This window comes from Tamandua tetradactyla, chromosome 3 (assembly GCF_023851605.1).
Source record: "Tamandua tetradactyla isolate mTamTet1 chromosome 3, mTamTet1.pri, whole genome shotgun sequence".
Classification (NCBI taxonomy): domain Eukaryota; kingdom Metazoa; phylum Chordata; class Mammalia; order Pilosa; family Myrmecophagidae; genus Tamandua; species Tamandua tetradactyla.
The window spans coordinates 62,164,019-62,178,204 of record NC_135329.1 but is presented as its reverse complement, the minus strand read 5'-3'; the positions used below and the strand labels follow the sequence as shown (position 1 = coordinate 62,178,204).

General features: G+C 37.9%; 1 pseudogene across 1 annotated transcript; it reads left to right on the top strand.

Moving 5' to 3' along the window:
- The first annotated feature begins 13,400 nt into the window (after nt 1-13,400).
- Nucleotides 13,401-13,939, top strand: LOC143675575 (immunoglobulin heavy variable 4-59 pseudogene; annotated as a pseudogene). Its single transcript, XR_013171656.1, has 2 exons — nt 13,401-13,499; nt 13,584-13,939. The product of XR_013171656.1 is annotated as an immunoglobulin heavy variable 4-59 pseudogene (transcript).
- Nucleotides 13,940-14,186: the final 247 nt, after the last annotated feature.

Sequence of the window (14,186 nt, the reverse complement as noted above, 5' to 3'; positions counted from 1 at the left end):
GCCTGTATGGCCCTTTTTGTGGTCCCCTGGCTCTTAGAAATGGGTCATTTAGTCCATAAACAAATTTTTGTTTAGAAGATTAGAATGAATTTGGTAATTAATCTTCTCAAACTCAATTGGGCTCCCATCTATGTGACTGTGAACACATAAATGCATTCCTTCAAGGCCAGCTTTGCTTGTGATATTTCATTATTGTTTCTATTCCAGGAGGGGTCATACTATTCAGAAATTTCCCTCAAATAATTTCCAAAAGTTTTTATAAAATTTATAAACCTGTAGGGATGGATTTAAAGGAGACACTCTCATGGAAAGTGATGTGAGTTTTCTCCATTGGACTTAAAGTGCTTTTTCATAAAAATTTCCTTTGTTGTGACTCCTAAGGTCATAGAGATATTCTCAGCACAGAAGTAACAGTATATTAATCTGCAGAGGCATATATAGGAGACCCAGTGAGTGCTGCCCCTTTAGTACCATCTTCTAATAGGGATGGTACTTCCTCCACAGGTGCTACAGTCAGTGGATCCAGGTGGCAGAAAAGTTTGAAGCTTCCCACTGAGACTTTGGAGAACCAGAGAGCAGTGCCTTGATGAGTCACTGAGAAAATGTTCACAGATCAAGAGTCAGTCCCTTGAGTCATGCAGTCAGAGCCTATTCTGGAATGAGGGCATGAGATTCATTCGAAACCTGAAGATAGATTTAGGCCAAAACACAAAACTATGGGCCACATAAGGGTGAATCTATGTTAGGTACTCTAATGAATTACAGAAATTCTGACTTACAATGTTTACAAATCTAAAAGGCAGTCATCATACCTCAGCTTTGCAGGAGTATCTCTAACAGTTCAAACAAACTAGCCAGCCAGCAGGAATTAACAAATGGACTTTCTTCTCTCCAGATGGCATATTCAGTTTGTGAGCCAAAGTAAGATGCAGAAGACATTGCATTGGGGTTGTAATTCTCTAGAAATTCTGAGGAGTCCTATAAAAGAGGAGTCATACAAAATAGGAAACATCTTGGAGAATGAGGGAGATTTCTGAGAGCAGAGAATGACATAGCCACAAGAATTCGAGAATCTACCAGCCAGTGGCCTTTGGAGATGAAGAAGGAAAATGCCACCCAGGAAGCTTCATCAAAGTAAGCCAGAAGAGAAAGCTAGCAGATGATGCTGTGTTCACCATGTGCCCTTCCAGCCAAGAGAGAAACCTTGACTCTGTTCACCATGTGCCTTTTCACTTGAGAGAGAAACCCTGAACTTCACTGGCCTCCTTGAACCAGAGTATCTTTCACTGGGTATCTTTGATTGGACATTTCTATAGACTTTTATAATTGGGACATTTTCTCAGCCTGACAACTGTAAACTACCAACTCATTAAATTCTCCTTTTTGAAAGCTATTCCATTTCTGGTATATTGCACTCCAGCAGCTAGCAAACTAGAGCAGTCCATTCTAGGTATTCGTAATCTATACCATCTAAGTTGTTTATTCTCTAGCTTTACTTCTGGTTTGATAAAGGTCACCATCATGTTCCCTCAATCATGCTCACATTGAGCTTTATCCAGTGTGCTTATATTATTGTGCTACTATTGCATAGTATTGTGCTTTCCATTTCTGAATTTTTACAATCAGTCCTGTTGCACAATCTGTTCTTTCAGCACCAATTGCCCAATCTCTACCTTATTTCTATGTCCTGATAACCTCTGTTCTTAACTTCAATTCTCAAAGTTCACTTATTAATATTAGTTCATATTAAGAAACCATACAGTATTTGTCCTTTTTGTTTCTGAGTAATTTTACAAAGCATATGTCCTCAAGGTTTATTCAAGTTGTTACATGTTTCATGATTTCATTCTTTTTAATAGTTGCATAATATTCAATCACATGTGTGTATATATCACAGCTTGTTTAGTCAAACATCCATTGAGCAACATTTAAGCTGTTTCCATCTCTTGGCAATTATACATAATGCCTCTATAAACATTGGTGAGCAAAGGTTTGTTTGTGTCCTTGCCCTCGGTCCTCTAACTATATACCTAGTAATAGTATTTCTGGATCATATGACAATTCTATACTTAGCTTCCTGAATAAGTACCAAACCACCTTCCAGAGTGGTTGTACCATTTTACATTCCCACCAAAGTGGATAAGTGTGCCTTTTCCTCCATATCCTGTCCAGCACATAACATTTTCTTTTTGTGTGTGATAATGGTCATTCTAGGGGATATCAGATGAGATTTAATTGCGGTTTTGATTTGCATTTCCTTTATACCCAGTGAAGCTGATGATGTTTTCATGTGCCATTAAGGAATTTTTAGTTACTTCTCTGAGAAGTGTGTGTTCATGTCCTTTGATCATTTTAAATTAGGTTGTTTTTCTTTTTGTTGTTGAGTTGAAAACTCTCTTTATATATTCTGTATAATAAACCATTTTCAGAAATATGATTCCTAAATATTGACTCTTATTTAGGTAGTAGGTTGAGTGTAGGTTGACTTTACTCATTCTTGACAAAGTTGTTTCATGCACAAAAATATTTAAATTTGAAGAATTTCCATTTATCTATTTAGTTTTTCAATGCATGTGCTTTGGGTGTAAAGTTTAGCAAACTGGCTTCTACTTAAATATTTTTATGATATTTCCCTATATTTTATTGTAAAAGTTTCATGTTTTTAACATTATTTAGTTCTTTGATCTGTTTTGAGTTCATTTTTATATAGGGTTTCATATATGAATACTGTTTCGTTCTTTTGTATATTGATATCCACTTCACCAAGTACTATTTATTGAAGATGCTACTTCGTCCCAGATGAGGTACCTTGATTTCCTTAGCAAAAATCAATTGTACATACATGAGACCATCTATTTATGAGAACTCTATTCAATTTCATTGATCAGTTTTTCTCTTTATGCCAGTACCACGCTGTTTTGACCACTGTAGCTTCATTATTATGCTTAAAGACAGGTAGTGTGATACCTTCCACTTCATTTTTTTTCTCAAGTAATTTTTAGATATTTGGGGCACCCATTTCTTCACATAAATTTTATTATTATTTTTTCTATTTCTGCAAAGTAAGCTTTTGGAATTTTAATTGGTATTGCATTGAATCTATAAATCAATTTGGGTAGAATTGATATTTTAAATATATGTAGTCTCCTAGCTATATGTAGCCTTCCAATCCATGATCATGGTATGCCCTTACATTTATTCATGTCTTCCATAATTTATTTTAACAATTCCTTATTTTCTGCATATAGATCTTTGTTATTCATTTCACAATATTAGGTTTTTTGGTTGCTATGGTAAATGGAATTTTTGTCCTGAGTTCCTCTTCAGGTTGCTCATTCTTAGTTTACAGAAACACTGTTGATTTTTGGTGTTGATCTTGTACCCTGCTATTTTGGGGAACTAATTTATTAGTTCTAGTAGCATTGTTGCATTTTTTTCTGGATTTTCTAAATACATTATCGTGTCAGGTGCAAATAGTGAATATTTTATTTCTTTCTTCTCAATTTGGGTGCCTTTTCTTTCTTTTTATTGCCTAATTGTTCTGGCTTGAATAACAGTGGAAACAGTGCACATCTGTGTCTTGTTCCTCATCTTAGAGGGAAAGCTTTCAATTTTACCCATGGAGGATGATGTTAGCTGTGGATTTTTCATATATTCCCGTTATCATCTTGAGGATGTTTCCTTCCACTCCTATCCTTTCAAGTGTTTACATCACGTGAGGGTATAAATCTAGTAGTAGCTAATAGAATCCTCTCGTTACCACTTTTAATTCTACAGGGTTAGTAGTTATGTCTCTTGTTTCATTTCTTTTTTTGTTTATTTGCATCCTCTCTTTTTTTCTGTCAACCTATCTTAAGGAACATCAGTGTTATTTTTCTTCAATAATCTACTTCTGGTTTTTCTTTAAATTTTCTCTATTGTTTTCATATTCTCAATTACATTTTTTTCTATTTCAATCTTCATTATTTCTTTTCTTTTGTTTGATTTAGGTTTAGTTTGCTATTCTTTCTCTAGTTATTCCAAATGAACAGTTAATTTCTCTATTTTTTGCTCGTTCTTCTTTTTATAATATCAGTATTTAAGGCAATATATCTACCTCTTAACACTGACATTGTTGAATTCCATAGATTTTGATATGTGGTGTTTTCACTTTCATTTCCCTAGAGGTATTTCCCTATTTCTCTAGCAAATTTTCCTTAATCCACTTGTTTTTGAAGAATGTATTATATAGTCTCCATATATCTGTAAATTTTCAGCTCTTCTGCATGTTATTAATTTCCAACTCCATTCCTTTATGAACTGAGAAAGTGCTTTGAATGTTTTCATTATTTTTTTAAATTTATTGAGATTTAGATTGTGACCCAGAAAATAGTCAATCTTTGAGAATGGTCCATGAGCAGTTCAGAAAAATGTGTATCCTGTTGTTGTGGGTTTTAATGTTGTGTAAATGTCTGTAAACTCTAGGTCTCTCTATTGGTTTTCTCTGTAGATGCTCTATCCATTCATGAGAGTGGGGTATTGAAGTCTCCAACTAGTATGCAGAGATGTCTATTTGTCCCTTCAGTGTTATCAGCATTTCCTCATGTACTTTGGAACATTCTCACATGTTGCATGTGCATTTATGATTGTTATGTCCTCTTGTTGAATTGATCCTTTTATTGGTACTTACTGTCTTCTTTGTCTCTTCTAGTTGTTTTACATTTGAAGGTAATTTGTTGGTATTAGTACAGTTACTCCTATTTTCTGAGTGTTGTTTTTGTGAAATATCTTTTCCAATCTTTCACTGGCAATCAACTTTTGTCCTGGGTCTAAAATGAATCTCATTTTAGACAGCATCTAGATCAGCCCTGTTTTTGAATTTGTTCTGCCAGTCTACGTCTATTGATTGGGGAGTTACCCATTAACATTTACCCTAATTATTGTAGATGCGGTACTTTCTTCTACCATTTTGTCTTTTGGATTTTATATGTCCTATCTATTTTTTTTTCATCCTTTAACTTTTCTGATAGTGTTCATTTCTCCACTCTTCTCCAGACCCCTCTCTCTTGCATTTTCCTATCTGCCTGTAGTGATCCCGTTTGTATTGCTTGAAGAACCAGTCTCTTAGTCAAAAATTCTCTGAAAGATTATTTGTATAAACATTTTAATCACCACCTCCTTTTTGAAAGACAATATTGCTTGATATAGAATTCTGGTTTTACATGGGTTGGTGCCTGGAATCGAACCCAGGTTTCTGGCACGACAGGCAAGAATTCTGCCACAGAGACACCATGGCCTTCTGGATATAGAATTCTTGGTTGGTAGTTTTTCTTTTTTAGATCCACAGATATATCTTACCACTGCCTTCTTACTTCCATGGTTTCTCCTGAGAAACCCACACATAATCTTATCGGGCTACTGTTGTATTCAATGAATTGCTTTTCTCTTGCTGCTTTTAAAATTCTCTCCTTCTCTTTGACATTTGACAATCTGAGTGGTAAATATCTTGGAGAATGTCTATTTGATCTCCTCTGTTTGGGGAATGTTACACTTTTATATTTGAAATTTTATGTCTTTCATACAAGTTGGGAAATGTTCAGTGATTTTTTTCCTACATTAGTGTTTCTCCTCCTTTTTTCTTCGCTTCTCCTTCTGGGACACCCACAACACATGTGTTTGTGTGCTTCACGTTATCATTCAATTCCCTGAGACACTGCTTGTACTTTGCATTCTTTACTGCCATGTATTGGATTTCACAGGTCCAGTCCACTACTTCTCTAATCTTTCCTTCTGCCTCTTCAAATCTTTTGTTGTAGGCTTCCTTTTTTTTTATCTCTTGTATTGTGCCTTTCACTCCCATATGTTCTGCAATTTGTTCCTCAAAATTTTGAATTTTTCTTTTTGTTCACTCAGTGTCTTCTTTACATCCTCTGTCCACTCATTGATTTATATTTTCATGAGATTTTCCATGTTGTTCAAACATCCTGAATTATTTGTTTCAACTTCCGTATCTCATTTGAAGTGTTGCACTGTCCTTTGAATGGGCCATATCTTCAATTATCATTGTATGACATATAACTTTTCCTGACATTTAGGTGTGCTAGTTTGAAATGATGTATGTACCCTAGAAAAGCCATGTTTTAATCTTAATACCGTTTTGTAAAGGCAGCTGATTCTTCTAATCCTTATTCAGCATTGTATGTTTGAAACTGTAATTAGATCATCTCCCTGGAGACGTGATTTAATCAAGAGTGATTGCTAGGCTGGATTAGGTGGAGGCATGTCTCCACCCATTTGGGTGGGCCTTGATTATTTTTTGATGTCCTATAAAAGAGGAAATATTCTGGAGAATTAGAGATATTTGGAGAGAGCAGAATGACATAGCCATGAGAAGCAGAGTGTCCATCAGCCAGCAATCTTTGGAAATGAAGAAGGAAAATGCCTCCCAGGTTGCTTCATGAAACAGGAAGCCAGGGAAGAAAGCTAGCAGATGATGCTGTGTTTGCCATGTGCTCTCCCAAGTGAGAGAGATGCCCTGACTGTGTTTATCATGTGCCTTCTTTCTTGAGAGTGAAACCCTGAACTTCATCGACCTTTTTGAGCCAAGGTATCATTACTTGGATGCCTTTGATTGGCCATTTCTATAGATTTGTTCCAATTGGAAAATTTTCTCAGCCTTTGAATTTAAACTTGCAATACATTAAATTCCCATTTTAAATAATCATTCCATTTCAGGTATATTGCTTTCCAAGAGCTAGCAAACTAGAACACTAGGCATTTGATTTCTTTAATAAGTTTATTCTGAGGTTGTTTAACTCTTTAAACTAAGATACTTTTTTTGTGGGATGGCTTTATTCTCTATCTGTTCTTTGACATTCAGTTCAAATTATTCTCAACCTGTAGCATATAGTTTCTGGTTAACTGGTTCAGAATTTTTCACTTCTTGTTTCCTGCATTGCTCTATGAAGCCTTTATTTTGAGATGTGCCATCTCATATATTAGAGAACCCACTCAAATTTTTCCAGACCAGAGCAACCCATGTCTCAGGAGAAAAGAGTAGCTAGCATCAGTTTTCCTTGAGGGTGAGACCCAGCACATTGATACACATCCCTATAAAGCCTCTAGATTCTGTCCTTTCCCTATCCTGGCAAGAATTTGGTATTTGTCTGCCTGTGGCTTCCCACCAGCATTTAGTGATGTGGTGGCTTTAATTTCAGCAGACTTTCTTTCATGAATGCATGGTCGAGACAGAGGTGAGCTTGTAAGATGGCTTTAATTACATCAGTTTTCCACTCCCTGATACCAGAATTACATGAAGTTAAGATTACACTTCAAGTTGGGTATCACATTTTTATCTTTTTTTTATTCTGTGGTCACATTTCATTGTTTTTCTATGTGAATTTCTTGTTATTGCAATACAATTTGTGGACCTTTTTTGTTTATTTGTTTTGGAGGGAAGTGCATGGGCTGGGAAATAAGCACACGTCTCCTGCCTGGCAGGCAAGAATTCTGCCCCTGAACTGCCCTTGCCCCTCCCACCTTTTTCTTTGGGAAGGTACAGCCTTTAGGAAATGAACATCTTTCACCTGACTAGTCACTTTGTTTCTCAGAAAATCTTAATTCTTCCTTCGACTGGAGAAGGATGGTGGACAAGAGTGCTTCCAGTTCTACCTAATGAGCTGTTAAGGAAGAGAAAAAGAAAAAAAAAAGTCTTCTCATAGGTGACCTCCTCTCCTCGTGTTTGTCAATCAAGAGTTTATGTTTATAAGTGACTGTATACATCACCAGGAACTAGGTGCTCCCTTAATTTGGGAACTAAGTGTTTTGCAATCACAAAAACTCTTTTTCATTTTTTATGTCAGCCCTGCTATGTCTCTTCCAAGGAAAAACTTCATTATCTTTAGCGTTTATTCCAGGTTTATCTGTGCATGTGGCCTACCTTAAGTACTCATAATTTGTTAATAAATTCCACAGTTAGGGCTTGGTTGAGTTTACCACCCCCCCTTGCTGTTAGTAAAGGCTGCTTTCTTTCCTATTGGGAAACCAGCCTGCTGTACCCATGGTAAAGGGGCACTGGCTTCTGCAGCTGGGGGACTCTGAGCTTTTTATGCATTCTAAGCCTTTCCAACTGGTTCAGACTACTGTACATGGTATGTCCAGTCACTAGTGTTCCCACTGCTGTTATTCTGTATCATTCCTGGTTATTTACTAGCTTCCCTGGAGGACAACTAAATTCCACATGACACTAAGTCAACATCTCGCCCCATCTCTATGACTTAACTCTTGAAGGACAGGTGGTTCATTACATTCCCATCATAACACATGCTACACATCCATTCCAGTCCCTCATCCAAGGGATAGCATATCAATTCTATGCTCTGGTTGTGGAGTGCCAAGTCAGTACCATTGGCATGGTGGCATGTAAGAACTTCAAAAATCCTTGGCCTGACTCATGCAATTGAACCTGGGAAAAGCCACCTTGGAAAAGAAAAAAAGAGAAAACTTCAAAAGGGAAAAATCTCACAAACAACATCCATGTAATTCCTTCCTGAAATGTATAAGAAAAATTACAGGAGCATGTAACAACTAAATACAAAGACACCCACAGAAATCTCTTGGTTTTCTAGAAAAGGTCATTATTCCTGGAGTAAAAAAAAGACAGTGCAGAAGTTCACAACTGAATTTGAGATTTAACCTGGAGGACAGAGGTGTGATTTGATTGTGGGAAACCCTGTTTAAAATCAGTTAATGCCTAGGTGTCCTCATTCCCTGTATTAGAATATTAAGATGGAAGTCTGGCTCCCCAAGGGAGATATTTCATTTACTGAAAGTCAACAATTATAGAATTTTTATCAAAGAAGCTATCATTCCACAGAGGTAGAGCTCTGATTCTGTGAAAATAAACTCTAAACTCAAGAGAAACTCTCACCCCAAACCCACAAGAAGGATATGCCTAACATGGTCTTTCTCTTTTCTGTCATAAACACATTCCTTGCAGAGCTCACCCTCATTCATTACCCTGCCATTCCAATTAGTCTCAAGTGGAGAATGTTGATACAGCTCATATTGTAGGTAGGGTGCACTTATGGAAGGCTTTATCCACTGTCATGGGATTCCACACAGCATTGCTCCTCATCAAAGAACCACTTTACAACAAATGTACTGTGGGAATGGGCACATACTTATGGAATTTTCATGTCTTACCAAGTTCCTCATCATTCATGAGCAGCTGGCTTGATAGAATGGTGAATTCACAGAAGTGGACTCTCTCCCAAGTCAGTCCTTGTGAACACACGATCACTGGACTTTCCTCAGGGACTTACCCTCCACCAGAATGAACAAGTGGATGAGAATCCTTCAGGCACCAGTTGGGGAAACGCTGTGGACTGTGAGAGAATATCATTATTCACAACTGAGAAGATCATCATTTGTTTGATTGGCTCCAGTGCTCAGCACAAATGTAGGCAGAATCCCTACAAATGCCAGTGTTCCTAGACTCGGGCCATGAAAGGAATTTTAAGAGCCCTCAACTCCCTCAGCATATCCTCTACTCTCAGGGGAATTAGTTCTTGGATCATGCATCCTGGAGGAAATGGCTCATTAAATTTGAAGGAATTTAATTAATCAACTGCCTTTGTAAACTACAACAAACAGAAAAACCATTCAATACCTATTAAAGTACATGTGTATGTGAATGACATTTGCATGGCTGTATATAAAAACATAGAATTCTCATACTCTTTTTGTCATACTTTGAAAATTAAGTGGACATTGAAGACATATTTGAAATTCAATTTCCACTGTTCCTGTCAATCTAAAAAAATTTATTGATGCCCCCTCAAATTCCTTCAAAGTTTAGTCTTATATCCCTTCTTGTATTCTGATGTTTGTACCTCACAAATATCAAACCAAAGTTCCACTTTAGGCAACATTTCATAATGAATGCAATTTTAGGACCAAATATCATAGTGCCTGGAGGTGTCAAAAATCATGTACAGATGGTGGAGTCTGGGGAAAATTAGAATTGCTTGGGAGTCTCTGAAATTCTTCTGGGCATCCCTTCTATATTTGAGCACTGGCTGAATTCCTGCAAAGCATGGACTGCTGTTTTTATGAGACCAAAAATCACACCAGGCACAGAAGAAAACATCGATTAATTGTGACTTTTGAACAAGAGAAATTCTTCAGTGTTGGCTGTTCAAGATATTTATAGCCATACCCACAATAGGGGGAGTATGAAGATTAATATATGATTTTACAACAATTGCACTCCATATATATGATGAAATGAGGTCCATTGTATAATTAATAAAGGGGCCTAAAACCTGATGCTATTCTATGACTAGTGTTTATAACTATGTTACAATGAATGTGGTATTTACATTCATGGTAACATTTTTCTGACTCCTCATAGACCATTTACTTTCTTGACCTTAGGCCTTGGCTATAGCACATTTGTAACTGGTCATTTAGAAGGGGCCCAGGAGTTTTGCAGACACATTCTAGATTCCACTTCCACAGCTACTGGATAGGATACTTACAACAGGTTCATGGTGGGTGGGAGCTGGAATAATGGAGTTAAGACACACTACAAAGATTCTGTGAAATGATGGTTCATCATCTCCAGAGATAAGGCCTAGAACATGTTGTCTCACAAACATACACTCTGATAGCCAAGGACACAGCCATGTATTAATGAGTTGGATACCGTGAAGGAACTCAGAGCTCCCATGTAGAGTGGCCTCCAGAGAGCTTACAAGGTTCAAAATGTCTTGGATGATGTAAAAACAGAGCATGGGAGTGGATATTTATCCTCTGGATACTTTTTTAAGGAAGTGTGTTTCCCCTTCTATCCTGATACACAGTCGTTCTTATCCATGAACAGTTTGAAACCAGAGGAATCTGACAAATGACTGCAGATACTGACCAGCTATGATAGCCATTCTGACCATAACTGTTGCTCTGTCAACCATGGCCATGATAGCTGCCAAGGACAGTTCCAACTGCCATGTATAACCAAAAACCTGAATGTGCAGGACCATAAATATATGCTATGTGGAACTCACAGGCAGAGATGAAAGTAGGAACCCATGACTACAACCCTGGAGGACCAAGCTTACAAGGACTTTGAATTCAGTTCCCAGACAGAGGGAGCAGGAATGATCTCAGCTACTGAGTCCAGGCCCCAGGACGAGCAAAAGTCAGGGGGAGCTCAGGAACATGCAACCCAGATACATGGAAGCATGACAGGTTGAAGGAGCTTGAGAACATGGACCCAAGGGACAGTATCATGGAAGGTGTTGGCGGAGCTCAGGACCACAGAATCCAGGGATGAGCATAAGGGCTTTTATGGAGGTAGTACAAGGGAGCTCCTTTTCATCATTTGGTGATTCTTTTCAAGACTTCTCTATCATTAGGTTTTGATAAAGCTGGACTTGAGTCTGTTCTTGGGCTTAAAGTGAAATTTCATTACTGCACCTATATTTGAATAATTTTCTTGATAAATACAAGCTATAAAACTATGTGAAACACAAAATACATCAAGAAGTTAATCAAAGTGGATCAGTGTAACCAAATGATGACCTTCTTCTCAGTGAATTAAACATGGAGATGTGGACATATGTCATCCATGAATCATGCAATTGGCCTTCAGCAGTGTTATCAAACTGAAAAAATGTAGTCCTCATGTGGACTTCATTTTTCTACCTGTATCTCTTCACAGCACCTCCATACATGGACTTTTTAATTGCCTCATGCACCATGTACTTATCTAGGAACATACATTATGAAGTTTCCCTTAAATCTCAAATACTGTTTGTGCCATTTTGAAGGATGTATGTACCCTAGAAAAGCCATGTTTTAATCCTAATATGATTTTGTAATGGTAGCTGTTTCTTCTAATTCCTATTGAGGACTGCATTTTGTAAACTTTAATTAGATTATCTCCATAAAGATGTGACTCACCCAAGAGTGGTTGCTGAATTGAATTAGGTGAAGATGTGTCTCCACCTATTCTAGGTCAGTCTTGATTAGTTTATTGGAATCCTATAAAAGATGAAACATTTTGGAGAAAGTGGGAGATTCAGAGAGAGGAGAGAAGGATGACAGAATGCTGGTGGGACCATGAAGCAGAGTTTACACCAGCCAGTGAATTTTGGAGATGAAGAAGGGTAAAACGATCTGGGGAGGTGGGGAGGAAACTAGCAGATGAAATTCCATTTGCCACGTGCCTTTCAAGCTGAGAGAGAACCCTGACTGTTCACACATTCCTTTCCACTGGAGAGAGAAAGCCTGAACTTAATCTGCCTTCTTGAATCAAGGTATCTTTTCTTTGATGCCTTAGATTGGACATTTCTATAGACTTGCATTAATTGGGACATTTTCATGGCCTAAAAACTGCAAACTTGAAATTTATTAAATTACCCTTTTTAAAAGCCATTGAGTTTTTATTATATTGCATCCCAGCAGCTAGCAAACTAGGACAGCGCTATAAACCTTTGTGAATTCAGTGTCCAACAAAATCATCTGACATCATGCTGTTACCTCACCAACTTGAAAACAAGCTAAAGATGAATTTCCTACTGTATTTATTATTTAATCTTTAACAAGCTATTATTGCATATCCAGGTTTCAATACATTGTTTTCAAGACATTTTTATGATGCAAAAAGGTAGAAAGAAATATTCAGATATGGCTTCATCAGAACCTTTAATTTTCCATGAGAAGAAATAGAAAGTAAGTGGTCTTGACCTATACCCACTTGCACACTTCTGACATAGAAGAAGCAGGAAAAGGGCAAGTAGTGCTTAACAATCATGGTGGTGAGATATGAGGACACCCACATGTCCTCTGGCTCTCATGAGGGATTACAGAACTAATAACTGCACTGAATATTTATGGCTACACTCACAACTTACTAAAATTTAACACACAAACTAATAACTGAAGAATTACATCAACAAAGTGGATAAGGTGGCAGCAAATTCCCTTTTCTCCACTGTAGTTCAAAAATCAACCAATATCCATAATAGCCAACATGGTTAGGGAATATAAGTATATTATATAGTTGATACATTTGGAATATATGTATATAAACATGTACATGCAAAATGTATATAATCCTTCAAAGAAGGGGCACAGGGACCATATTCCCAGAGCCATTTTTGATTGTAGAACCCACTTTTCTTCTCATTCAACACATTTCCTGATTGAAAGTAAAGGAAACAGGGATTGCAGATGTGGCACACCAAGAAGAGGACTGTGCTCTCCCAGGGTGCAGCCAGCATCCTCCTCACATTTTGCTCCTCAGAGAAGGACTTCCCCTCATCGCCTTTATTTTACTAACAGAGTTACCTCCCAAATGCAAATTGCCACGTGGCCAACATATGAAACTGTAGAAACCTGAACTTAAATTAAGGCTCCTCATCAGTCAGGGAAATATTTCCTTTGAATCATGGACATCATCCACAAGGACATGAAAGCCTTGTGGCTCTTTCTCTGCCTGGTGGCAGCTCCCACATGTGAGTGTCTCAGGGATTCACACATCAAGCTAATAGAGGGATGGATCTGAGCATGGAACTCACTGTGGTTCTCTTTGTTCCTAGGTGTCCTGTCCGAGGAGCGGTTGCGGGAGTCAGGACCTGGACTGGTGAAGCCATCGCAGACCCTGTCCCTCACCTGCACTTTTTCTGGATTCTCTTTAGATGAATATGCTGTGAGCTGGGTCCGCCAGTCTCCAGGAAAAGGGCTGGAGTGGATTGGGGGAATAGGGAGTGATGGAAGTACAGGCTATAATCCAGGTTTTCAGTCCCGAGTCAGCATCACCATGGACACCTCCAAGAATGAAGCTTATTTAAAGCTGAGCAGCATGAAAACTGAGGACACAGGCACCTATTACTGTGCAAGAGACACAGTGAGAGGAAGTCAGGGTGAGCCCAGACACAAACCTCCCCTGCAGTGACAGCAAGGGCAGGTCTGCAGGAGACACCCTTGACCACCAGAGGGTGGGCTGTTCCAATTTTTGAATAAATGCACATTTTGCCGTGTGTTTCTGCTCCATTTTTACCCAGATGTTTCTGGCCATGCAGAATTTCTCTTCAATTGAGTATTTCAGAACACTTCTTCTGCAGGTTAGGGCTGACATTATTCAGTAAAGAGAGAGAAGGCATTTCTGGACATGCTTTCCTTGATGGAACAGGTCTCCTACT